Source organism: Dasypus novemcinctus, chromosome 15 (assembly GCF_030445035.2).
Source record: "Dasypus novemcinctus isolate mDasNov1 chromosome 15, mDasNov1.1.hap2, whole genome shotgun sequence".
Taxonomy (NCBI): Eukaryota; Metazoa; Chordata; class Mammalia; order Cingulata; family Dasypodidae; genus Dasypus; species Dasypus novemcinctus.
Window position 1 is genome coordinate 84,258,662 of NC_080687.1, and position 26,271 is coordinate 84,284,932.

The window sequence follows — 26,271 nt, forward strand, 5'->3', positions numbered from 1 at the left end:
ACAGTTGCCCCGAGAGGGTGATGGGAATCTAATGCACTCAACAAATCAGTCTGTGTAGGCTGAAAGCACCTGTAGGTGCTCAAAGAGGTTGAGAAAACACAGCTCCCCTCGTATCCTACTGGGGAGTGAGAATAGAGCCTCATGTGTCTAAGTATCCAGTCTGTGCCAATCTAAGGTGTCTGCAGCTATCTGGAGAAACTGGTGCAGGTCCCTCCAGCTTCCTCCCTGACAGAGGTGAGAATGAGACCTAATCTAGGGCTGCAAACCAATCTGGGTTGCTCTATTGTATGAGCTGACTCTTGTAATTCCTTATTGGGCCATCTTGCCCCTTCCTCCTACATCTTATAGCTTTTGATAGGTTGTGTTCTTGTTTTCATTTGGCTCAAGATATTTAGTGATTTATCTTTTCTTCTTTGATCCACTGATTATTTAAGATCATGTTGTTTCATTTCATATATTTGTGCATTTTTCATATTTCTGCCTGTTGTTGATTTCCAGCTTCATTCCATTATGATCAGAGAAAGTGCTTTGCATAGTTTCAATCTTCTTAAATTTATTCAGATATGTCTTGCGACCCAACATATGGTCTATCCTGGAGAAAGATCCATGAACATTTGAGAAGAATGTATATTCCGCTGTTTGGGGGTGCAATGTTTTGTATATATCTATATATTCATTTATCATATTATTCCAGCTTCTTATTTATTTATCCTCTGCCTAGATGAAGTGTTCAACTATTATTGTAGAGACACCTATTTCTCCCTTCAATTTTAAGAAATATAGATAATTTCATGAATTTATGTATCCTCCGTGCAAAGGGGCTGTATTAGTCAGCCAAAGGGCTGCTGATGCAAAATACCAGAAATTGGTTGGTTTTTATGAAGGGTATTTATTTAGGGTAGGAGCTTCCAGGTACCAGGCCATAAAGCATAAGTTACTTCCCTCAGCAAAGTCTATCTTCACATGTTGGAGCAAAATGGCTGCTCACATCTGTGAGGGTTCATGCTTCCTGGTTTCTTCTGGGCTCAGTTCTCTGTTTTCTCCACAAGGTCAGCTGTTGTCTATGAGGCTCTCTAGGCTTTGTATCTCTCCACAAGGCTAGCTGCAGACTATCAGACAAATGGCTCTGTCTCTTTCCCTGACGCTCAAGCTTAAGACTTCAGCATCAAACTCCACCATCAATACTCCAACATTAGGAACCTTCAACTCTGTCCTTTGCCATGCCTTTTATCTGTGAGTCTCCACCCCTTAGTGGATGCCCTAATGACTCGACCCAATCAAAGCCCCAATTATAACTCAATCATACCCAGGTACAGACCAGATCACAAACATAATCCAATATCTATTTTTGGAATTCATAACCATATCAAACTGCTACAGGGGCCATGCTAATCTTCTCTGTATTGTTACAATTTTAGTATATGTGTTGCTGAAGAGAGCACTACCATCGCTGAATTTTAATCTTATCTATCTATCTAGTCATTTTCTTTGGTTAGAACATGACTGTGAAGCTATTATATTATTACTTCCTCTGTGAGTATTTGTCACAAATATACCTTGTATATAATTGAATAGGAGATGTAGTAGATATTATAGGTACAATAATATAATTATAGTTATATTAATACAGTATTGTAGAAATTAGAGATTAAGAAAAGAAATACAAACAATGGTTCTTTTAGGACTTTACCATTTTATGTACCAAGCTTTTTACACCATACTAAAATTGTTTTAGTAAAGCTTTATGGAATTACAACATTCAAACTGTATATCCTGTATGTAGGACTCAATGAATTATTTTATTGTGAGTGAACCTGTTTAATTGCAGTGATGACAAAAGTAGTGCATGAACAGTACTGAAAAATACACCCATAAGTACCTCACAGTCACAAACCTAAAAAGTAATCGCTATGACTATATTAAACCCTATAAGTTCTTCTGCCCTGTTTTGAATTTTATGTAAATTAAATCATATAACATATATTATTTCTTGCTTAGCTTCAGTGTCTAAATATTAATTGCCTACCTTGTATTTCTAAATATTTTGTTTGGGTAATATCTCAGTTTTGTTCACTCTAGCCCTTGTTAATTTTTATTGTAGTTTAGTATTCCAAAATTTTATACAGTATAATTTATTTATTTCCACTAATGGATAATTGAACCTTTTGCCAATTTTTATAGAATTGTTTTCTCTTTTCCTTTTCTTTCTTTTTTAAAAACTGAGTTTTGAAGATTTTTTTTCAGGCCCTAGATATGGGTCTTTGTAAGATATATAATTTGTGCATATCTATACCAATCTGTGGCTTGTCTACTCATTACTTACTGATGTTTTTGTTAACCAGACGTTTTTAATTTAATGAAGTTTTGTTCATCAATTTCTTATTTATGGCATCATTATTTTCCTTTTCCTAAGACACCTTGGCTCACCTCACAACATGATATTGCCCTTTGTTTCACTAAAAGCATTATGGCTTTAGCTACTATCCTTCTGTCTATGATACCTTTCAAATCAGTTTCTGTATAGTATGAGATAGAGGTTGGTATTTATTTTTCCCAATATTGATATCCAGATATTCCAGCTCAACTTATGAAAAATGCTTTCTCTTCTCCATTAACTGAATCTCCATTTGCAACTTTATAAAAAGTAAAATAAACATAAAAGTATATATCTTTCTATGTTCACTCTTGTGTTCCATGTGCCTGTACAACACTCTTATTTACTAGATATTACAGTTTGTCTTGAAGTCATAGATTATAAATTTTTAAACTATGTTACCATTTTCAAGATTATTGAATATATCAGGTTATTTGAATTCACATTTAAATTTCATATTCAGTTTATCATTTTTTAAAAAGTCCTGATGGGATTATGATTAAATCAATGCTTGTGATTTTGGGTATTTGACATTTTAACATTGTGGAAACTTCTGATCTATATCCATGCTATATCTTTTAAGTTTCTTAGAAATCTTAGAGGTTTTATCTTTTGATCTACATCTTTTTATCTTTCTTGTGGTTGTTTTAGGGATTTTGGTATGTATCCTTAATTATTTATGATGTGTTAGTGTTAACATAGAAACCTCAAAACTATGAAACTGCTTGCCCTCTGCTCCTTTAGCTTTAAACACCACAAAACCATTGTTTTAATGCTTGCTTTAAAATATTTCATATATTTTTATGAAGTAAAAGAAAAAAGAGGTGAGCCTTTTTTTCATATTTAGTCATATATATACCATTTTCAATGTTCTCTATTCCTTCCTGTAGATCCAGATTTCCATCTGCTGTCACTTTTTTCAGTCTAAATAACTTCCTTTAGTATTTCCTTTCATGTATGTCTGTTGGCAACAAATTTTCTATTTTATTAATATAAAAATATCTTCCTTTTGATTTCATTTTTTGAAGCATATAGCTGGAGGACAGAGGTTATAGAATTCTGATAAATATATATCTATTTATTATATATCTTTAGAATTATCTGACTGTTTTCTAGCTTCCTTTATTCCTAAGATAAAGTAAGTCATCTTTGGAACTGTTATTTCCTTGTATGTAATAATTCATGTTTCTCTGGCTGCTTTCAAAATGTTATTTTTTATCTTAATCCTTGTCTATTTTTTTCCTTTATTACAGACATTGTAGGTTTTCAGAACAATCATGCACAAAATACAGGATTCCTATTTTTTTTTTTTATCTTTGGTGTTCACAGTTTTGAATATGATATGCCTAGGTATGAATTTTTAAAATATATTCATCTTGCTTGGTGTGTGCCAATCTTGTTGAATTGGTTAATAAAATTTAGGAAGTTTGCGGTCATTGGTTCTAAAATATTTTTCAGTTTCTTTCTCTTTTCCTCTTCCTCAGTACCTAATTATATGCAGATTAGATTTTTGTTATTGTTCCACATATAACCTTACTTTCTGTTCATGCTGTTTATATGACTTTTTATTCTGTAATCAATTTTCTGCTGTTAAGTTGATCGAGTAAATTATATTTTTTTTAGATCTAGAGTTACCATTAGGGACCTTTTGTATACTTTCTCAGCTGATATTTCCTATCTTTTTGTGTTCTGTGTACATATTCATTTTTCCATCAAACATAGTAATACAGTTGATTTAAATTGTTTTTTTTGCTAAGTCCACAATTCTACTTATCTAAATATTTGTCTCCCTTAATTATCTTTTCTCTTGAGAATGGGACTTGTTCTCTGGATAATCTTGGGCTATATTGTATAGCAGATAATTTTGAATTATATTCCAAATTCCTTAAAATTTGAGCTTTGAACTTTCCTGCATATGTATGGTTCAATCATCAGCCAAAATTTAGGAAACATTTATTCACAGACTTTGAGGCTTTTCATCTTTGGCTTTTTATTTTTCATGGATCATCACTCACTTTTAGTGGCTATGATTTCTAGTAACTCTAACAATCTGGTTCTTCAAGCCAGAAATTCTGTTTGTTCTATGTAATGTTATGTATACTCTGCATCGTGACTATGGCCTGTACTCAGGCTAAATGTTGTAAAAATGGGAATATTAATGATGACATTCTTTTAATTATTCAATTCCTCCAAATTATGTCTGTTTTTTGTTAAATCGCTTCTAGTGGGTATTTTCTTATTTATTCTAGAACTTATAGTGGCTATCTGTGGGATTTATGACCCAGTGAAAATTTATATGCTCTGTAGAATTCAAAGACCTGTTCATGTGATTTTGCTTGGTTTTATTCTGAGTGATTTTTTTTTAACCAAATGCCTGACATTGTGTATGAAAGACATAGAAACAATGTGATCCTCTGGATGATGCTTTATTACTCCAGACAAAATGTACTTCTGATTTTGGAATACAGTGTTGTAAGGGCAGATGACCTATTTGAACCTATACCTTAATCTTTGTTGGGACTGGTTCATTTCTGGTTTGTGTTTACTCTTAGACTATAGCCCTTTGGCGATCCCAACTGAAAACATGTTGTTTATTAAGGCCTCTCCCACCTAGTCGTCTTGAACTCCATTTTTGTTTCCTTAATCTATTGATAATATTGGAAGCTATGCTAATCTCATCCATTCAGCCTTTTGATTTCTTCTCAAGTTCTCATAATCTCAGTTACCAATTTACTGTCAGCACAGAGATTGTAGGAGGAGAAGCATAACTGGATATCTAGCTCTTCTTTCTTTACTTTCATTATATTTGTTTACAGTTGCATCAAAATACAAATATTTTCTATTTGCCTAGCAGACTTTCTAAATTTTTCACAACTGAAGAATTTTTTTTTCACAACAATCTATTCTGTGTTAAAATAATTTTTGAAAATCAACAATGTTGGGAAAAAAGGATTGGCAATAGGTAAATTTATTGACACTAAAAATACAGACCAAAATATAGAACTTATCTGCTAATATCACTCTAATCATTTTTTTCATGCTTCCATATTCTTGGATTTTATTTTTAGATGAGTATTACCCATACAACAATAATATTAATTATGAAAGTTTTAAATAATTTCAGATACAATGCTAGTGAAGTGATGAATATATGTCAAATGTAGAAGTTTAAAGTAAATGATTTGTCATAGCAAATATGCCTCTGTTCACATTGTTTCCCCAATTCTTGTCCATTTTGTGTCTCAGATGAAATAAATAAGAACTATGTGCTGTAAAACTAAAGTAGGTAGCTGGTATTCCATCTAAACTGTTTAATTCAATTGTATTGATAAAATCAAGTGTTTTACCTGGTTAGGTATAATATAAGAATTCAGTGGAAAGGTTTTACTATTGTTCATAAAACAGTGGTCCTAATCAAATAAATATTCCCAAATATGATGATATAAAGCCTCTGTAAAATGTGCCAAGCAAATATAATTGTGCTTTCTATAAAACTGATTAAAGTATCATGCTATATAAGAAACTGTATATTAGAGAATATTTTAATAATTAGCCCAATCTATTTTCTCAAGCAATAATAAAATGACAGATAATTCTGTTCACCATTGTAAAACATACATTCTGTGAAGACTTTATGAATTTTTTAAAAAATCTGGATGACAATTCAGCATTTGCATGTCAGTTCTAAAGAAGTATTACCTTGAGTGACTATTGGGAGAATTCTAGCATGATATGGAAATTATTAGGTTGGAAATCAAAAATACTTTGTATTTGGCATAGGCACACCTTGGGAAAACCCCTGAAATCGTCCAAGTCTCCAATCTAAGACATAATCTAGTTAAATTGCCATTTAAGATACACATAATTTACCAAACTATAAGACAGTTTTGGTAATATAGTTTTCACTGAAATTTGAACAACCTCAATTTCTTTATTTGGAGAAGAAAATTGTCTTTAAAACAATTTCTTCCATGATCATCAGGATTAGTCATGATAGTTAGTTGGATTAGCTCCCTAATTTTCTTATTTTTTTCAGGGGGATGATGAGTAAAAACTGACCAAACCAGTTGCAACTTCAATCTCAATGGGGACACTGTTGCATGTGGAAATATTGACCCCTGGTAAACTAAGGCCTACAAACAAAGAAAGCCCCCATTTTTGGAGCATGTTGTGAAAGTGTAATACCGTAATGGTGAAAGAAGATGCTTCTACCTTGTTCACTTGTTAATTATTCAATTATTCAAACTTTGTCAGAAAGAATTTAACACAATAGTTAGTAGTTTGGAGAATAAACCACGTATTACTGAACAGTAGTCCCACTAAACAAGCTTTTGAATTCTAGGTACTGCCATAACTCAGTGTTCACTAGGCTAATCCACTCTTCTAATGGCCAGCTGCTTATTGTCAACAGCCTGTAATTTCAACTTCTCTAGTTGGCCAGTAGAACTATTAACAATAGTGTAATTATATGTCAGATCACTGTCCTTCAAGGCAAAGGTAACACTGCTTGAACTTTACCCAATGGTGGAATTTACTTAACCATTGGAATCACCGTTTGGTAGATTTTTTTTTTTTCTTAATTAAAGAAGCTGTGGGTTTACAGAACAATCATGCATAAAATACTGGATTCCCAAATACTACCCCATCACTAACATCTTGCATTGGTTTGGAACATTTGTTACAATTGACGATAGCACATATTTATAATTGTACTATTAATTAAAGTCCATGTTTTAACTTAGGATTCACTGTTTGTGTAGTGTAGTTCCATGGAGTTCTTAAAAATTGTTATTCTGTTAACATATATACAATGTAACATTTCCTCTTATAACCACATTCAACTATATATTTCAGTACTGTTATCTGGGTTCACAATGTTGTGCTCCCATCCCCAACATCCAGTACCAAAACATTACCAAATAGGAATCATGTACATTTAAAGCCTTAATTTCACATTCCCTATCCTTACTCTAGAACTATGATCTAGACTCTGACTCTATGAGTTTGCTTATTCTAATTGTCTACAAGTGAGATTATACAATATTTGTTCTTTTGTGTCTGACTTATTTCACTCAACATGACTTCTTTCAGTTTCATGCATGTTGCCACATATATCAGTATTTTAATCCCTTTTATGGCTGAATAATATTCCATTGTGTGTGTGTGTATATACCACATTTTATTTATTCATTCATTGGTTAAAGACATTTGGGTTGCTTCCTCTTTTGACGATTGTGAATAATGCTGCTATGATCATGAATGTGCAAATATCAGTCTGGGTCCCAGTTTTCAATTGTTTTGGGTAAATAGCTAGTATTGGGATTGCTGGGTCATATGGCAGCTCTATATTTAGCTTTCTGGAAGACATTTAAAGATATATTTTGTCATAAACTAATCTAAAAATTGAACTAATACTTGATAAAAATTTCCAATAATTTATTTTTGCATCTAAATGAGATAAGGCTGAATTATGTTAGGAAAAAGAAGCAAAGGGTATACATGTTTAATCTAAGGTAAAAGAAGTGGTAATGACACTGATCAAAGAAATTATATTCAACTTCACTGATCAAAATATAACTACTTTTTAAACTGAAATTGAAAGCAACTTGCCACATACCAGAATAGCAAAGATGAAAAACACCTTATAGTGTATTTTCCCTTCAAATGTAAACTATGATCTTCTATAGAGAGAAACGACACTTCTATGAACTTGTTAACATAAGCATGAAAATAAATGCTGTGTAAATACGATATGTACCTAAAGATATTTACTGGAGGTTTATTTGTAATAGAAATTTGTCAGCAAGAGCAGAATGCCAATAAAGAGGTATCTTTGAAAATAATTAAATACATGAGGATTGGACGAACTAGGGTGTACCAGATTTTGTAAATAAAATTTTATTGGAACACAGTCACACTTTTCATTTAGGTATTATCTGTGACTCTTTTCAGGCTACAATGACAATGTCAAATAGATGTGAGAGATACCTTTCAGTTGGTGTAGTATTAAAATAGTTACAAATGCCCCTTTAATAAAATGTTTGGGCACCACAGAATACTATGTAGCACTTCCAAGGAATAAAAGAACTCTAAACATCCTGGGATGGATCAGTCTCCATGAGACAAAAAAAATGAGGAAAAGTGTGCCTAGTATGCTGCTATATATGTAGTGCAATATGTAAAATAATGCATGTAGTACAATGTGTAAAATGATATTATACATAATATTTAGAAAATGTTGACTTTCAGTTTTATACAATGCACTTGTAACATATGAAAAAGATTACATTTGAAAAGCTTTATAAAACAATAAAAGCAAATGTAATGGACTTTTAATCATAAAAAGAAATTAAAATGGGTGATAATTAAAATATATCTTTTGTGGTAGGATGTGCCACTTTCTGTTTTGTTTTGCTTTGATTGTTTGCTTTGTTTTTCTGATTTATCTAATTCTGGTTAAGCTAAATGGTGTACTTCTTTTGTTTACTCACCTGTTGTAAGATAAATAAGAGTCAAGTAGCTCATAGGTATAAAGAATTTTCATGTGCATACATCATTCTGCTTGCTACAATTACAGAATACTTTGAGAAGCATGATTCTCAGTTGCTTGTAATTTTGTCAGAAATAAATACCCCCTGGTTGGATGAAAATAGCAACAGTTTGTGTGCATGATGTGGTTTCTTTAGTCATTATAAATTATATTCCACACAAGTATATCTAGGGGCATATCATTATTTAAAGATGAGTCCTGAATTGTTTACAAAAATCTTCATATTATATAAAAGGAGAATGTCTGATTTTTGTGTCAATGAAAACAACTGCTTAATACAAATTAATATTTTTCTCTCTTTTCTTATACCTTTGTGTATGTTTTTCACTATTTCTCTGCAACTGTCTCTCATTCCTTTTCTGAGACAAGTTTCACATAGAGGAAGAGAATAACACTGAAATCAATTTATTTATATATAAAGACACTCATTTTCAAAAATTGTTATAGAATTAGAAAATAGATAACAAATGGGAGTATCATGATTTGAATAATTGTTTACACAATTTTAAATAAGTTATAGGGTTTCTTTATTAAATCCAGTTATTAATAGATTATTTATATAAAATTCTTGATGTTTAATATCTGGATTTATCAATACCTTCCCTTACCTCAACAGAATCTAGAAATGACTAGTACATTGGTACATATATCTAGTTTTACCATTTTTTCACATCAAATTCCATGTATCCTCAAACAACACATCAAAACATTATATAAGAACACAATTTCAACATTACTGAAAATTAAAAGAATTTTTAATTATTTAAAATGATTAAAGGTTTCTGCATTTATCTAGTCACAGAGCTTAAATATTTCATTTTATTTTTATATTTTTATTATAGCAGTTGTAGGTTTAAAGAAAAATTGTTACCGGATGTTTTTTAGGTTCTTGGTTATGCTGCAGAAATGAATTTCAAGAGCAAGGTGGGTGAGTTAGGCCAGTAATTTATTAAGGCAGGGAAGGACAAGAAATGGGAGAAAATAATAGATCAGGGGTCCCAGGTAAAGAGGAAGGGCGTGAAAAGTGATAAAGTGGGCTGATTTACAGGCTACAATTTCCCATTATAGGTTATAAATGCCCAGGTTTACTTGCATGGCCACACGGCAGAAGAAAAATCGTGAGAGCAGAGCACAGAGGGCAGGAGCAGGTCCAGAGGTGAGCATGCGCATGCGCTCAGGCCTGTGCCTGGCTTTTAAACTGTTCATTATTCCACCCTTTTGCTAAAGGCAGGAGAAGGGTTCCAGCTGTTTGCTGTTTCAATGAATTACCTCACCCATCAATCCCCCAGTGAAGACCCAATGATAAAGTCCCTGGGGAATATCCAGGGCTTTTCCTTGCTTCCAGAGCAAGTCTCAATTTTGGATAGCAGAATCTTGGGGGTAGGGATCTTAGGGGTTATTGATAGACACGTGGACTTGCCACGTTCCAGATCCATCTATTGATTCCCTATCTTACTAGCCTCCTTCAAAACCTTGTAGAAAATACAGCAATCCCATATAACTAACCCCCTACCTTAACACCCATACAATTTTCCCTGTTAATAACATTTTGCATTAGTGTGCAACTTTGTGTGCACACTAGTGTGATAATTTAGTGTGATAACTTTGTTACAATTGATGAAGCAATATTATCCTATTTATACTATTTGGGTTCTATGGTAGGTTTTTGTTTGTTGTTATCCTGGTAACATAAATACAACCTAAATTTCTCAATTTAACCACTTTTAAATATCGAATTCTATGGTATTAATTATATTCACCAATATTGTTCTACTACCATCACCATACATTGCCAGAAGTTTTCATCACCCCAAATAGAAACCTTATGCCAATTAAACCTAAAAAAATAAGATCACCTTTCTAAAAGTTTGAGATGCATTTCTATTGCTTACTTACATATAAATGGCTATTCCTTTTTTCAACTTTGATATTTAATCCCCAGTACTGATTAAGATTTAAGCTGAATGAGACTGTACCAGGTAGGGAAATGATCCATTGACTTCTCTGAATGAGAGCTACAGAGAGAGCCATTACAAGATTCTTAGTGTACCCTCAGATCTCTGTGTTTTCTAGTCATTGCATTGTGGTAATAACATCCCGTTGATGAAATGCAATGGGTTGTTTGAAATCTCTGCTTCTCCTCATTGATATTTTTTGTCCTGCCTTAATGTTCTCCACACCAACTTTCTAACTGATGCCCAGTGTATTTACTATTATTTAATGTCTAATATCTAATTTCCATAATGTACTATAGAATTTGTTTTTGGCACCCCCTCTCTGGGTTTATTATTCAGAGGTCAGGGACAGCTGCTACTACTGGTCCGGTTGCTGCCCCTGCCCAAAACTACTTCACACCTGTAATGCACAGGGCTCTACAGTGGAAGGGACTGTCGAGCTGCTACCAACACTATCATCTTTGGGATTTGTGTGTCAACTCCCTTGAACAGGGAGGTGCTTTCTGTTTAGTTTCTGCCATCTAAATTTTAAACAGATATCTTTATTGGCATAACTTCATTCAACTGGCAGTGATTGTGGGAAAATTGGTTTTAGCTTTCTAAACTCTCCAAGTAGAATAGAAGGAGAAAGCTAATCTATCTCAGTAGTTAACAGAATTCAATCTGTTTTATCTCTTACTTTAAACTTCCCAGAGTGAAAGGCAGTTCCATGCCAGTATGTCTATATGCCCTCATTTGTAAAAACCTCAGTGTTTGAATCATATAAGCTGTCCTGGATCTCTACTTTATAGTGTGTGTTATCATAGGTGTTTTGATCATGAGAACTAAAATCTTAACATATTTAAAGTATCAGAAACATTTCTGTCTTCTAATATTTTTTTTAATGTGTTATAATAGGCCTGTAGTTAACCAAAAAAAAAAAAAATCCTTCAGAATAGTATGTAGCCATCCCTTTTACATAATTCTAAAGAATAGTTAATGCTTTTTGATTAGACAATAGACAAGGTTCACTTCCTTTTATTAAACTCTGATCAGGACTCTAGCCAGAGAACAAAATGCTGTTATCTTCTTAGTTTTTATTAAATAAATAAATAAATAAATAAAAATAAACTTCATATTACAAGTTAGGTTTTTTTAGTCTAAATATGACAGAAGAAACTCCTTTTCATAAAGCCTGTGATAAAATTTTTTTATTAAACCTCATAGAATTTTAAACATTGTGAAAGAGTTAATAATATAAATATACAGTTTCACTTTATAATATATTCTACTTAGCTTGAATGAAAGAAGTTTGTAGTAATTTATCAGTAGAACATATAACTTGTATAGTACAAAAAGAGAAACTTGACTGCTTTATAGTACATATTGCTTTCCTCAAAAGAATTGTGCACAGGCAATAGCTTTAAAACAAAACAAATGTAATGAGTAAGTGCACTGCTTTTTTTGTTCCTCTCATATAGGGGAAAAATAAAATGTAATCAGCCAATAGGCATCTAAAAATTAAATATAACCACATTTTCTCCTGCATTGCCACACACATGGCTCTCCCCATACTAGAGAGTCCTGGGAAGTTAAAAACCATGAACAATGAAAATAGGAATGTTGCCCTGAGCCATTTGCATGACAATGGTATTAACATATTGATGTAGAAGCAACAAATGGCTTGAAACTGTATTTCAGTAAAACTCTTCTCAAAACCAAATTCTCAGAAACATTCTTACCCTATCAGTTCTACTTATCTTGACTCAAGCTGACTTTTCATTTTGAACTGGAGAGTTTATCCATGATGGTTTATCCTGACTGTCTGTGTGAGTCACCAGTATTTGTAGTTACAGGTGGGCTGTGTACCTGGATGGGTTTATGGACTTCAAGTCTACTCTACCAAACAAAACCAGCTCTCAATTGGGATAGCCTCAGAGTGGGATACTCATCCTATCACCCAAAATTCAAGAATCTGTCTCGAGGGCTGGCATAATTTCACATACCCTTGAATGGATGTGGAATACAACATGAGTTCAAAGATGACAAAACCATCTGTGAAAATGAGATACATGCATTCCGGATGGATCTTCTTCCAAATTAACTTTCTAGAGATAGTGAATTCAGGATGACAGTGAAATGCTGGTACAGCAGTGATGACATGCTAATAAATACAAATGTGGAAAGTCTTCCTCCTCCAGTGGCTTCTGATTCTGCAAACCTACGCAGATACCCCTTACAAACAAATTTATACAGACAAAGTGTATACTGTGATGAGATTCATCTACCAACTGATATATCTGGAAGTAAAATTTGCAAACAGTAAGGACCCCAACATCAAGCTGGTCTTAAATGATTGTTGGACAACAGCCACTATGGTCCCAGCCTCTCTACCCTCATATTACCTCTATTACACTGGTTGATATTAAAAACAACAAACAAACAAACAAAAAACCCAGAAAACTACAACTGTAGGAGGAAAGGATGTGGAGGAATGGGAACACTTACCCACTGCTGGTAGGAATGTAGAATGGTGCAGCAATGTGGAGGACAGATTGGCAGTTCCTCAGGAAGTTAACTATAGAATTGCCATATCGTCCAGAAATTCCAATACTACATATATACCTAGAAGTATTGCAAGCAGGGACACAAACAGATATAGGCACACCAATGTTCATAGTAGCATTACTCACTATTGCCAAAAGTTAGAAGAAATCCAAGTATTCCTCAACAGATGAATGGATAAGCAAAATGTGGCATATACAGGCAATGGAATATTAAGAACCTGTAAGAAGGAATGGAGTTTTGACACTCAAAACAACCTGGATGTATCTCCAAGACCTCATGTTGAGTGAAGTAAGCCAGTCACTGAAGAAGAAAAATTGCATGAGCTCACTGATATGAACTAAGCATAGAGATAGAGTCTGGAAGATAGGTTACCAGGAGACAGAAAGGGAGTAGAGAGTGCTGATCCGATGCTCAATCTGGACAGAACCTATGATAAGGTAGAAGAGGGTGGTTTGGCAGGGGAGGGGTATGATGGTGGTACAGGGATGTGAGTGGTGTTGATGGCGCTGAAGCATGAGGGTGGGCAGGGTTGAACTATCCATGGAATTGGTAGGAATACTGGAGGAAGGAACAGATGAATTCGGGGGGGCGGGTGGAGGTCTGTGGTTGAAAATACAATTGTGGGAATGCTCTTTTGGCAAATATGGAGGAGAGGGTCACTGGTGCAGGGTGTCTGTGGTTGAGGGAGGTGTGGAAAAGGGCATACCTGGCACATGCTTCTATGTAATAGGAATATGTTCATCTTGGCATAGAGTGTTATCTCAGTGAGTGGAGAGCCATGCAGTAACCAACAAAATATTAAACTCCCATCCTGGGGAGTCTTGCTCTCATATAGAAGGGCAAGTACCTTTGAGTACATAGGCAGAGCTTAATAAAAGAAAACAGACCAATATGTCAAGCTCTCAATATTAATGCGCATTACTATGAACTTTTCTTGTAAAGTTGAAACTTAATCTAATAATAACTATTGATTAAGAGTTACCTCCTGAAAACTTCATTGTTACTCAAATGTGATCTCTCTCTAAGTCAAATTCAGCAAAAATCAAAAACAAAAAACACAGTACTTACCCTTTGCTGTGGGGTATGACTACCAGTGATGAGCCTCCCTGGCATTGAGGAATTAACACCGAGCACAACCAGGGATGCATTTGGAAAAAGACCATGACCAAAAGGGGAAATCATTAAATGGAAAAGAGTTTTTATGGTTAACAGATTTCAAAGTGTGTCTGGAGGTCATTGCAGGGGTTACACTTAAGCATGCCTCAGGCAGATCTCAATAACTGCCACTGTGAACAAAGCCTCAAGCAGGGATCCTCCTAAGGGCTCCAGGAGCCCTAGGGCACTATAGGCAGGGCAGACAACGCCATGAAATTAGCACCCTATTGGTGGTGTTGAGATATATGACAACCTATTTCCCCAATGTAATAGAGTTAGACTCATTTGTAATTTCCCTACACATGATTCTTCTATCCCTTTTATTTGAGCTTATGTTATGTTAAATATATGTCTCAGAGACTTAAAGCTTCAGTCTGTTAAAATCTCAGAAGATTTGCAGCAAACATTTACTCTTCAGATCATCTGACTCACCCAGGACAACTTAACAAAATGTTGAAGATGGACAACTCCCATCTCAAAAACCAGAGTATCTACAATTGCAAGCAAAACAGTTTCTTCCATCTCTGTCATAGGATCTAAGCCCCTGTATCACTCTGAGACAGAGCAGAGGCATCACCGTCCAAAATTCCTCAAGTTTGAGAAATGAACAAACGTAAGGGGGAATACAACCATGGACAAAAATAAACATTAATATAGTAGTAATGGAAGAACATGTAGCATTGTTATAAAGATAGTGGTTACCAGAGGTTCTGAGGGGAGGGAGAGGGAATAATAGGTGGAACATAGGGCATTTTTAGGGCATTGGAATTAAGTGTAAACCACAATGTAAACTACAGACCTTGGTTAGTAGCAGTGCTTCAATATTTATTTATCAATTGCAACAAATGTACCACACAATTGAAAGATGTTATTAAAAGGAAAGATATAGCAGGGTGAGGGGTGGGGTATATGGGAATCCCTTATACTTTTGATGTAACTTTTCTATAATCTAAAACCTCTTTAAAATTACTTTGTTATATTAAAAAATTAAAAATAAATAAATAAAACCGTGTTTGCTGTGGCTGCCTTAGCAGACATCATGGCAACTCTAGGCCTCTTCAGTTACCTACGTGAGAAAAGAATTATGTCAAATGGCTAATTGAATTTTCAAATAAAGTGAAGTGAGTAAAAAAGCAAACAAAAACACTTGAGTTTCCTTCTTATTAGTACAAATCTACTCCCAAATGATTGATTAAAAAATAAGGGAGGTGGGCCAAAGTAAACCAGTATAAGTAGGTCACAATTTCCCAAATCATACAAAGAAGCTTAGCAGGTCTGTATTATTGAATTTCTTAAGCAGAAATTTTTAAGTGAGGGGTTTCTCTAACATAAGCATGAAGTAGTTGGTTTTACTAAAGGAAGGTAATAAAATTTCTATTCAAATTTTATTTGGGATCTTACTTTAACAATTGCCCACATTTGAAAAAAAAATGCTATGATTTTCTCTTATTTATATTTCAGTGTAAGGTCCTTTTCAGAGATAATCAGTTATAAACTCAAAGTCAATACATACTACTCTATCAATTCAAGTGAGTCTTCTATATTTATATTACTTGGGTCTTACACATAATGACTCAGAAATTACTACAAAAGCTTACATAAATCTGTCCTGCATGTATGTTTTAGCTTTGTAGCTTTACAAATCGTAGTCAGTATAATGAAATTGTTTGATTAGAAGCACATCTTTTGCATGATGCTTTACTTTATTGTGTATTGCAGATATTGCATTTTTACAAATTGAAGGGGTGTGGCAACCCTGCATCAAACAAATCTATTAGAGCTATTTTCCAACAGTATGTGCCACTTTGTGTCTCTGTGTTATAATTTGGTAATACTTGCAATATTTCAAACTTTTTCATTATTATATCTGTTATGTTAATCTTTGATCTTCAGTATAGATGCAATTGTTTTTGGGGCACCACAAACTGCACCCATATATTTAAAAAATATTGTGTGTGTTTTAATGGCTCTGTCAACTGGCCGTTACCAATCTTTCTCCCACTCCTTGGGCCTGTCTATTCACTGATATACAACAACATTGAAATTATGCCCATTAGTACCACTACAATGGCCTCTAGCTGCTCAAGCAAAAGGGAGAGTCTTTGTAAGGCTATTGCTGGCATAGGTAGTGATTCCTCTGATGGAACTGGGCAAAGAAAATTGGAAATATTCTGGAAAGGATTCACCATTCTAGATGCCATTAAAAACATTCATGATTAATGGCAGGTGTTCAAAATATCAGCCTTCATAGTGATGTGGGCTATGGGTGGGAAGCTCTTTGTCTCTTCGGAGATAACCTTAACCTAAGCTGCCTGTCCTGACTTGTGGGTGTGGAATGGTAAGAGGCTGCAGTCCTGCCCTTGGTGACCATGGCAACAACTCCAGTCCCAGGAAACAGTTTAACAATGCAAAATCTATAAACTTTAACTATTCAGGGAAAATGCAAACCAAATGGGCGAAAAGCTTATCTAGAATGTATGAAGTCCATGCTAAAAGCTTACCTAGGATGTGGAAGATATATGCTAATTCAAGCCTATTGAGAACTGAAACAAAAGGACCATTTGGCCTTTCCTCTCTGTATAAAAGGGACTCAAAAATCTTGTTCAGGGCTTGGGATTGAAACAGAAAGCTCCCGAGTCTGGCCTGCCATCAATAAACCATTTTTCCTTCTCAAAATCATTCCTGAGTCCTGGCCTCTCTATATGCAAATAATTGAACCTCTCTCAAATTCTACAACAATAGGAGTTTGGAAGAAATCAGTTCCATCCATGAAGATGGATGACATGGAAGACTTCAATGAAGAAAGTCACTGTAGATATGGTAGAAATAGCAAGAGAACTTGAATTAGAAGTGGAGACTGAAGATGTAGCTGAATTGCTGTAATCTCATGAGAAAACTTTAGTGGATGAGGAATTGCTTCCTGTGGATGAGCAAAGAAAGTGATTTCTTGAGATGGAAACTACTCCTGGTGAAGATGCCTTGAACATTGTTGAAATGACAACAAAGGACTTAGAATATTACATCAACTTAGTTGATAAAGCAGCAGCAGGTTTGGCACCACTATTGAAAGAATTTTCACTCTGAGTAAAATGCTCAAACTGTAGAGCATGATACAGAGAAAATCTTTCATGAAAGGAAGCGTCAATCAATGAGGCAAATCTCATTGCTGCCTTATTTAAGAAATTGCCACTGTCACCCCCACTTTCAGCAGTCACCTCCCTGATCAGTCAACAGCCATCAATATGGAGGCAAGACTTTCCACCAGCAAAAAGATGATGACTTTGTGAAGGCTTATATAATAGTTAGCGTTTTTCAGCAATAAACATTTTAATTAAGGTAGATACATTGTTTTTTTAGACATAATGTTATTGCACCCTTAATAGACTACAGTATAGAGTAAACATAACTTTATATGCACTAGAAAAAACAAAACTTCCTGTCACTTCATTGAGACCTTATTATCATGGTCTGACAATGAATCTACAATGTCTCTGAGGTATGCCTGTGTTATCATTTACCATGAATCAGGATTTGAATTGCTAATACAGGAAGTCATTATTTTACAGGGCTCTGAAATGCAGACAAATTTCTTTTATCACTGTTTGGTTACCATAACGCCAGTAACCCAACAACACTACTCTAATTTCCAGTAACATGGTATGCTAACTGAAAATTTGCATAATGTACAAACTTCTCCACTGGCTTTTTTTTTAAACAACTTATTGAAGTACATCATTCATACATGAACATACATAAACAATAAGTGTATAGGAAAAGCTGTGAACTTACCAAACAAACATGCATAACATCATACTTGGCCCCCATACATCACCCCTCCACCAACACCTTGCATTGCTGTGAAATATTTGTAACGAATTATAAAAGAGCATTATCAAAGTATTACTACTAGCTATAGTCCATACCTTATATTTGGGTGTTTTCTCCCAATCTGCCCTATAATTTTTTGTTCATAAACCATGGCTTTTAAGTTTACGAACCACTATATATGTAAGAGAAGCACATCCTGGTTAGTGACCACTCATGTCACTTCTTTCAAAGTCTATTAGTGATTGGTCACCGCCTGTTAGTTCATTCACAGATAGCAACACCTGTGGTTTTGTTTTGTCCTCATCTACCTTTGATAAATCTGCATGATATTTTACAAAAATGGATGCAGAAAATAGGGAATTGTCCAGCAAAGACTACCACCACTTGAGAGACTCTAGAAATGGAGCCATAAGAACTTCCTGGACAGTAGCTTTGCAAATGAAAAGGATAAAGCTGTAATAAAGGCAGTCACTGGTAAAGAAGAAAAGAGTATATGGAAAGAACTCTTGGAGATATATCACAACATTGAACCACGGAAGATAAAATGTTGGATACAGAACCAAACTTGGAAAGGACTATGATAATTAACTAAGGCACAGAAACAATGCTTGGTGCTAGTATTTGTCTTATGATGAGAAAACAAGCACTGTCCAAATTAGTCTTAGTATGTAAAGATTTAATTCTCAAACTTTCTAATGTTTTACTATATCCATGAGGAAAATACATGTGTTTTATTTTTATTTTTTTCATTTCCATATACATTTAAAACCATTACAGAATTTTAAAGCTTTGACAAAAAAATTAAAGTCAGAGTATGATCATTGTTAGATCCGGGGTTCAATGAGAATCAGAGACAGATCAAAGCTCAGGTGGAGAAAGTTTATTTGATCTCCAGGGCGGCCGGGGGTGAGGGGGGTGAGGCAGGGGCAGTGAGACTTCAGTCCGACTGCATGACCAGGGTCCGAAGAGAGACTTCAGTCCGCTTGACAGACTTGGGTTCGCTCTTAAATAGTCTAGGGGTGGGGTATTAGCGAGAACAATGAAAAAGTACTGACTTACTCTCTTGGGAGGGGTCTTGGGGAGGATGAGGTGCTCATGTCGGAATGCGCAGTAGCGACAGAGGGTGGGAATTTGGGCCATCTGTGATCGGGGCAGAGGAGACTTGGTACTGAACAGGGGCGCATTACAAATATTGTTGGTGCCAAATAGGACTAACAGTCATAATTTTTCCCACCGATTATTACGATTGCTCTGCAAAGTTCCTGCTTACCTGATTTTACAGTCCCACTCTACTTCAAAAAAACAGAAGACCATATCTGTTTTGAATATTTGGGCTTTCCTTCAACTTTTCTTCCTAAAGTCATCACATTATTGAATCACTCTAATACACCATAGGACAAACAACAGTAATTTTTTTTCCTAGTATATGTTCTCCTTCAAATAACCATCTTTCCTTTCCTTCTTATTTTTTTGATAATACCAAGACTATATTGAAAGTTATCTTAATAGGACTGTTGCTTTCGATAAGGAGTACTAACAATATCAGTCAGACTTTCTTCTAAGACTTTAATTCTTGAGCAGAACTATATGTAAAGAGGACAGTAGGGTTTAATTCAGCAAAATAATTTACTAATTTCTGCTACCTGAATCACAAAAGCTGCTCTTGCTCCTCCTTTCCTCAAATCTTATTCTTTAACTTTTGCTATGGTATTGTGATGCAATATATTGCTTCAGTAACTTTACTATTTTTTATTTTATTGACCAGATTTCATATCTGTTGTTGGCTTCTAAGGAACTCTAATTGAAATAAAAGTTGCTGCTTATAAAATGATTTGCCAGAAATAGACCCTCAAAGAAAAGGGGTAATTAAGAAGAGTTATCAGATGAATGTGTTCAAAGAAAGTAAAACTACAAGTAACATTGAAGATAAGCAAAATTAACATTTCTAGTAGTTATCAGATTAGCAGCTAGTTAATTTATCACCAGATTTCTCCTGAAGCGATGTAAGACTCAGGGTGCACAGAGGTTAGTAAATCCAGACCAAGTAATAGGTAAATTAAATCAAATGAAAGAAAACTTAAGAGTCCTTAAATACCTACCATAAAATGTAATTAAATTCAGGAAATTTTTTATGCCATGCTCAAAACCATATTAGAATTTTCTCACTGTAATTTCTCCTCAGTTTTATAATTGCAATTGTTGCTTGCTGAATTATAATGTTGAATAGATTTTTCTCTTTCCCAGGGCTATTATTTAATGCTTAGAACATTGATTGCCTAAGTGAAATACTATCTACAAGCAAAAAAATAGCTGGGAGGATTTAGATGATTTGAAATATTCTGAAAACCCAAACAACCTGGAACTACTCCATATATTTATGCCTTTTCTCATTTGAATGCATTTTCCTCACTATCCAGTGAATTTTATATGTAAAACCAGGTATTTCAACAGCCTCATTGAAAATAATTCACATATCATATAATCCACCCATATAAAAATACAATTCAATGTTTTCAGTATACTTTTAGTTTGTACACGCATCCCACAATCGACTTTATAATATTTTCTTCAATACATAAAGCATCACACCACTAGTCTATTTTCTATACCTATAGATTTGCCGGTTGTGGTTATTTCATTTAAATGAAATAATATGTTGTCTTTTGTGACTGCCTTCCTTTCTTTAGCATAATGTATTTAAACATCATCCACATTGTAGTATGTTTCTGTGTTTCAGCCTTTTATGTCCAAATAATATTCCACTGTTTGGATACACCACATTTTGCTTAACCACTTATCATTTCATGGAAATTTTGATTGTTTCCATTTTGGATTTCTATTAATAGTGCTGCTATAAGTATCAGCAACAAAGTTTGGTGGGGACATACTTATTCATTTCACTTGGGTATATTCTCATATAACTGAAATTGGTCTTTAGTTTTCTTTTCTTGTGATTGCTTTGTCTATTTAGGTTATCTGGATAATACTCATAGAAGAAATTGGGATGTGATCCATTCTCTTCTTTTCTTTTGAGGAGTTTATCATGCATTTCTGTAATCTAAGTGTTTGGTAAAATTCATCAGTGAAGCCATCTGAGCCTGGTATTTTCTCTGTGAAGAGGTTTTTTATGTTTTAATTACTGACTCAATTTCTTTACCTATTATACATCTAGTCAGATTTTTTATTTCTGTCTCAATTAAAATGTAATCATTAAGTCACCTGTGTATAATATGTTATGATAGGTTTTGTGTTTTTGTTTTGTTATTCCTGGTGCTTTCTATTCCACCAATCCCTCCTTTTACCTCATAAAACTAATTTGTTACATATTTTTATCTCTCCCTAATTTCTTAAATAAAATGCTACATTTATGTATATTAATTCTAATTTACTTTCTAAAATATATTTTAAGATACTCAAGACTTCACTTATAAGAAAAATGCCTTGAATGTTTTTTCGATATTGATAAACATGTAATGGGTGGAGTTAAGATTGAAAAACCTTCACTTTTAAATATTTGAAATTTTATTAATATCAAAGCCAGTCACTTGCTAAGGGTGGTTAATAATATTAGTCATTGAGATATTTGGGCAAGGGTACAACATATATCAATTTACAAGAGTGCTTATATGTGAGTAGAACAAAAGATAAATAATTTGCAATTTAATAATGTACTTATGGGATGTCCAACAAGTAGTTAACATCATTTTTCTTCTTCAGTTGCTTGTATGATGGAAGGAACACATATTCAGTAAATCCACTATTATTCTTTGTGAAATCAACATTTCTCATCATAAATGTTGTTTTAAAACTCCATCAGAGCTTGCATATATTACAGAGATGTGCTGTTTCAAGATATGAAATTAGAACTCAGGAATTCCTAGCATTTAATTTAAACTCAATGCTCCCAGATGCACATGTTTCTGAATAGTCCATTAATCATAAAAGCCAGAAACTATTCATCATACTTCACTGTAACAATTCTTTCATATGTTCCTATCTTTGTTGGGCTATACATTTTGAAAATTGCTTACTCTTGGGCATTTTCTCCATGTGAAGATAAAATATCATGCCATCAACCTAAAATCTCCTCTATAATGATGTGAAAATATGCTCTTCATTTTTTAAGAGTTTCTGGCAAACTGACAAGATCACACATCATTTGAATCAGCACTGGCTGGAAAGATTTAGCTTTAAAGGAAAACATGGCTTTATCATTAGAAAATTCATTAAGATACATATAGAAGAAAAACCGCATTGTCCATAAAAGAAGAATAAAAATGATATAAGGATTGCACACAGTGCTTCTAATTGATGTGGTCCCGTAGGCTTCAAAGGTAGCATGAGAGAGGCAGAAACTGTTACGCAATCCGTAAAATTGAAACTGAGATTCCACTGACTTTGTAATATCAAACATACTAAGGGAAAAACTTTCATTGCATTATATCATCTTTAATCTCCAATCATGTCTGCTACTTCCTTTCATTTGGCAATCCAGAGTCCAGTAACAAGGCAGACCAGGGGTGAAAGCTCATAAATCTTGCAACATTTGTTGTTGTAAACAGCCACCTCCTGTTCTGGTAATAAACACTACAGCATGTCCTGCACCCTTGCCACTGGACATTAGCAGATGCAAATAGAAGTCTCGATTCAGAAAAATTTATGTAGTTGCCTCTGTGGTTGTTACATCTTTGCACAATGGACTTCAGGTTCACTGTTAGGTGCATGACCCAAGCTTCAGTTTATGCACAGACCATAGCTACATGGGAATCTTGGTACCGATGCTTGCAGAATGCGACGCAATATTTGCTCAACGGTAAGGAATTACTGAAATACAGTAAGTGAATTCTAATAGTATGGAGCCACAAAGTATTTCAATCCTAACAGTATTTTAAAAGTTTAAACATTTTTTCAAGTATACCAGATATTTCTGCAGGCAATCACATTGTAGTGTACCAACATTTATACAAACATTTGACTCATGGAAAAGAGTTTTGTTTGTTTGCTCTTAGTGTTACCAGTGAACACCAAGGTAGGCTAATGTAGTTCTTATGGACATTTTTCATATTGTGGCCCACACAGTAAATAAAAATATTGCAATGGCACACTGGGGTCATCTGCCAAGTTTGCCCTGTGCTGCTCCAGATTCTGCCTCGATGTTCTAGCTCTTGAGGGCAATGAATTTCTTATGTCATCTGTAACCTGTTGTGGGTCTGTCTCTGTAATGGGTAGTTTATTCTGTTCCGTTAGTCTACTTGTCTTTGTGCTATTACTATTGTGTTTTTCTTTCTCTGTTTTGTAGTTTGTATTAATATTTGATATGTAAGGTTCCACTGTACAGTTTATTTCCCTTGATGCTGTTATTCCTAACCTTTTATTTTTTGCAAAGCATTTTAGAATGTGTTTAACAAGTACTCACAAGATCTGGCTGTAAATTCAACTGGAATGACATGGGATTTCTGATTTTCTTTTCTATTAAAAGAAATTTATTTGGGGAACAGAAATATTTAAATATTAAGGATGAAGCATTTTCATCCAAAAACATGAACTGTCTTTCTGCATATTCAGAAATATTTATGGCCTTTATTACAATTTAAGAAAAATTAAATATAATGTTATATAATATAAATTTATGTATTCTCACTATAATATTTGCTATGTATTTATACTTATATGTCATGCATTAGTTGGTACATATTTAGTAATTTTATGATCTTTTGAGTGTGTCTTACTTAGCAATATATTTTCTGGTTGGTTGTTGTTGGTGTAGAGAAATATTATTACATTTTGTTTACCTTATATTCACTAATCTTGTTGAATTCTTTTATTCTTACCATTGTCTTTTGAGACTCTGGATTTTATCTGTAGAAAATCATGTAATCTATAAATATTAAGTGATTTTTCTGTTTTCCTATACAATATGTATAATTATTTTTTAAATTTCTTCTTTACTTAGAATAACGGCTAGGGCAAATGTTAAATTATAGTGTTCATAATGAGCATTCTTATTTTCTTTCTGAAACAAAAAGAAAGAATTTCTCAGTTATGTATAGTGTTTTCTATATATCAGGAAATATGACATTTATTGAGTTAAGAAATTTCCATTTATGCAAAAAGTTAAAGACTTTAAAATCATAAATAATGAAATTTATCAGATGCTTAAAGGAATAAAGCAAGGTTTATGTCATTTTTCTCTTTTTCGCTATTAATAAGGTTAGTTACATTGATGGGTTTTCCAACATGAAATCATCTTTGCATTCTCTGGTAAGGAGAATGCTGTGACGACACCTGGATTTCACCCCTTTTGTATACATACCCCACACATTCCCTTAAATGTAGTTTAAACAAGAATGTGAATAAGCTGAGTTTTATTGCTGTGATTATTATATTATATTAACATATGACAAAGGAGAAAATATTTGATGTAAATAAAATCCCTAATCGGTTGCCTTTAAATTAGGGAGATTATCTTTGATGTGCCTAACTTAATTAGTTGGGAGGCAGATTATCCTTGGTTAGACTGACCAAATCAGATGCAAGTACTTGAAAGAAAGACAGAGGGAGAGTGACCCACCTACAGACAGCAGCTTCCTATTGGGCCTATGGGATTACAGCCTGCTTGCTTGTGATTTTCCCCTCCTGGAGCCAATTCCGTTTCTGTGTATGTGTGTATCCTATTTGTTATTTAAGGTCAAAGTTCTCCAAATTTTCTTAAAATCCCTGGAATTAGAGAAAGGTACTGGAATAGTGGAAGATACATCTTATATATTAATTTCCACTAACATTAATATGGACAACTCACTGTTAATAGTACTTTCTTAAATAATTGCTTTATTTTCCTTTTGATTTCTGTTTAATAAACGGCATTCACATTTTCTACTATGTGAACCAATTAACATTTTCAACAAATGGTTCTTCATTAAGAGGTGCTATTTTGTTTATAATTTCAAAATAGTGAATATCAAATTCATCCATAACAAAATTAATTAAGTTAATTTCATCAACTTAATTAAAAGCAAACTATCCATTTGATTTTTTCATTATATTCCAAACACATTTTTACACTATATAACCCAGATTGATATGGACTATGAGAGGTATTTGGACAATGTAATGATTTAAATATGTAAAAATTAATGTCTTATTCATTGGTCAAATCACAAGGGAATATATCTAAAGGACATTTGAAGATTGTCAGATGACAATATTTTAAAGTCTCAAATATTGTTACCAGGTTTTTTTCCTATTACTACTGTTTTTTTCCTAATCTTCAATCAACATTGTACTACAACCAACTTTAAGGTTCCAAAGAACATGCACACACTTACATACAAACAATACTAGTGTTAGTGGCTAAGATGCCTAGAGTTTGATATTTAAATGGTACAGTTTATAAAAAGTGGTTAGAATGTCTCTTGCTTATATTTTACACTTACATTCACATTCTATGCATAATATATAATATATGATATTTTAAAAAATAAAGTTAGACATGCATTTTTTCACAAATCTTTCATACAAAAAGAAAAATCAGATGTAGTTACTCAACCAGTATAATACTTTTCATGGGGATTTTATCCTTTTTGATTATTAAATTACGGAAATGTATTCCCTATGTTAAGAGTTCAAACTAAGGAGGTATGTTGCCTGGATTTTAATTATAGCTCCATCACTTATTCCCTGGAGACCTCATGCAAATTACCTGTAAAAGGGGATATTATTGCAAATTGCCTAAGTGTAGTGAAAATACACTTGTTAATGGATGCTAAGTGCATAACATATGCACAATCCACGTGACACTCTCACTGTACATTATATAATTTTAGTAGTTCAATAGTAATAGCATTTTCTTTTTATCTTAATAG

General features: G+C 33.7%; 1 non-coding gene across 1 annotated transcript; it reads right to left on the reverse strand.

Annotated features, from left to right (window-relative positions):
* Nucleotides 1-1,337: 1,337 nt before the first annotated feature.
* LOC111765221 (U6 spliceosomal RNA) lies at nucleotides 1,338-1,442 on the reverse strand. Its single transcript, XR_002797620.1, has one exon. It is a non-coding gene; the product is annotated as a U6 spliceosomal RNA (small nuclear RNA).
* Nucleotides 1,443-26,271: the final 24,829 nt, after the last annotated feature.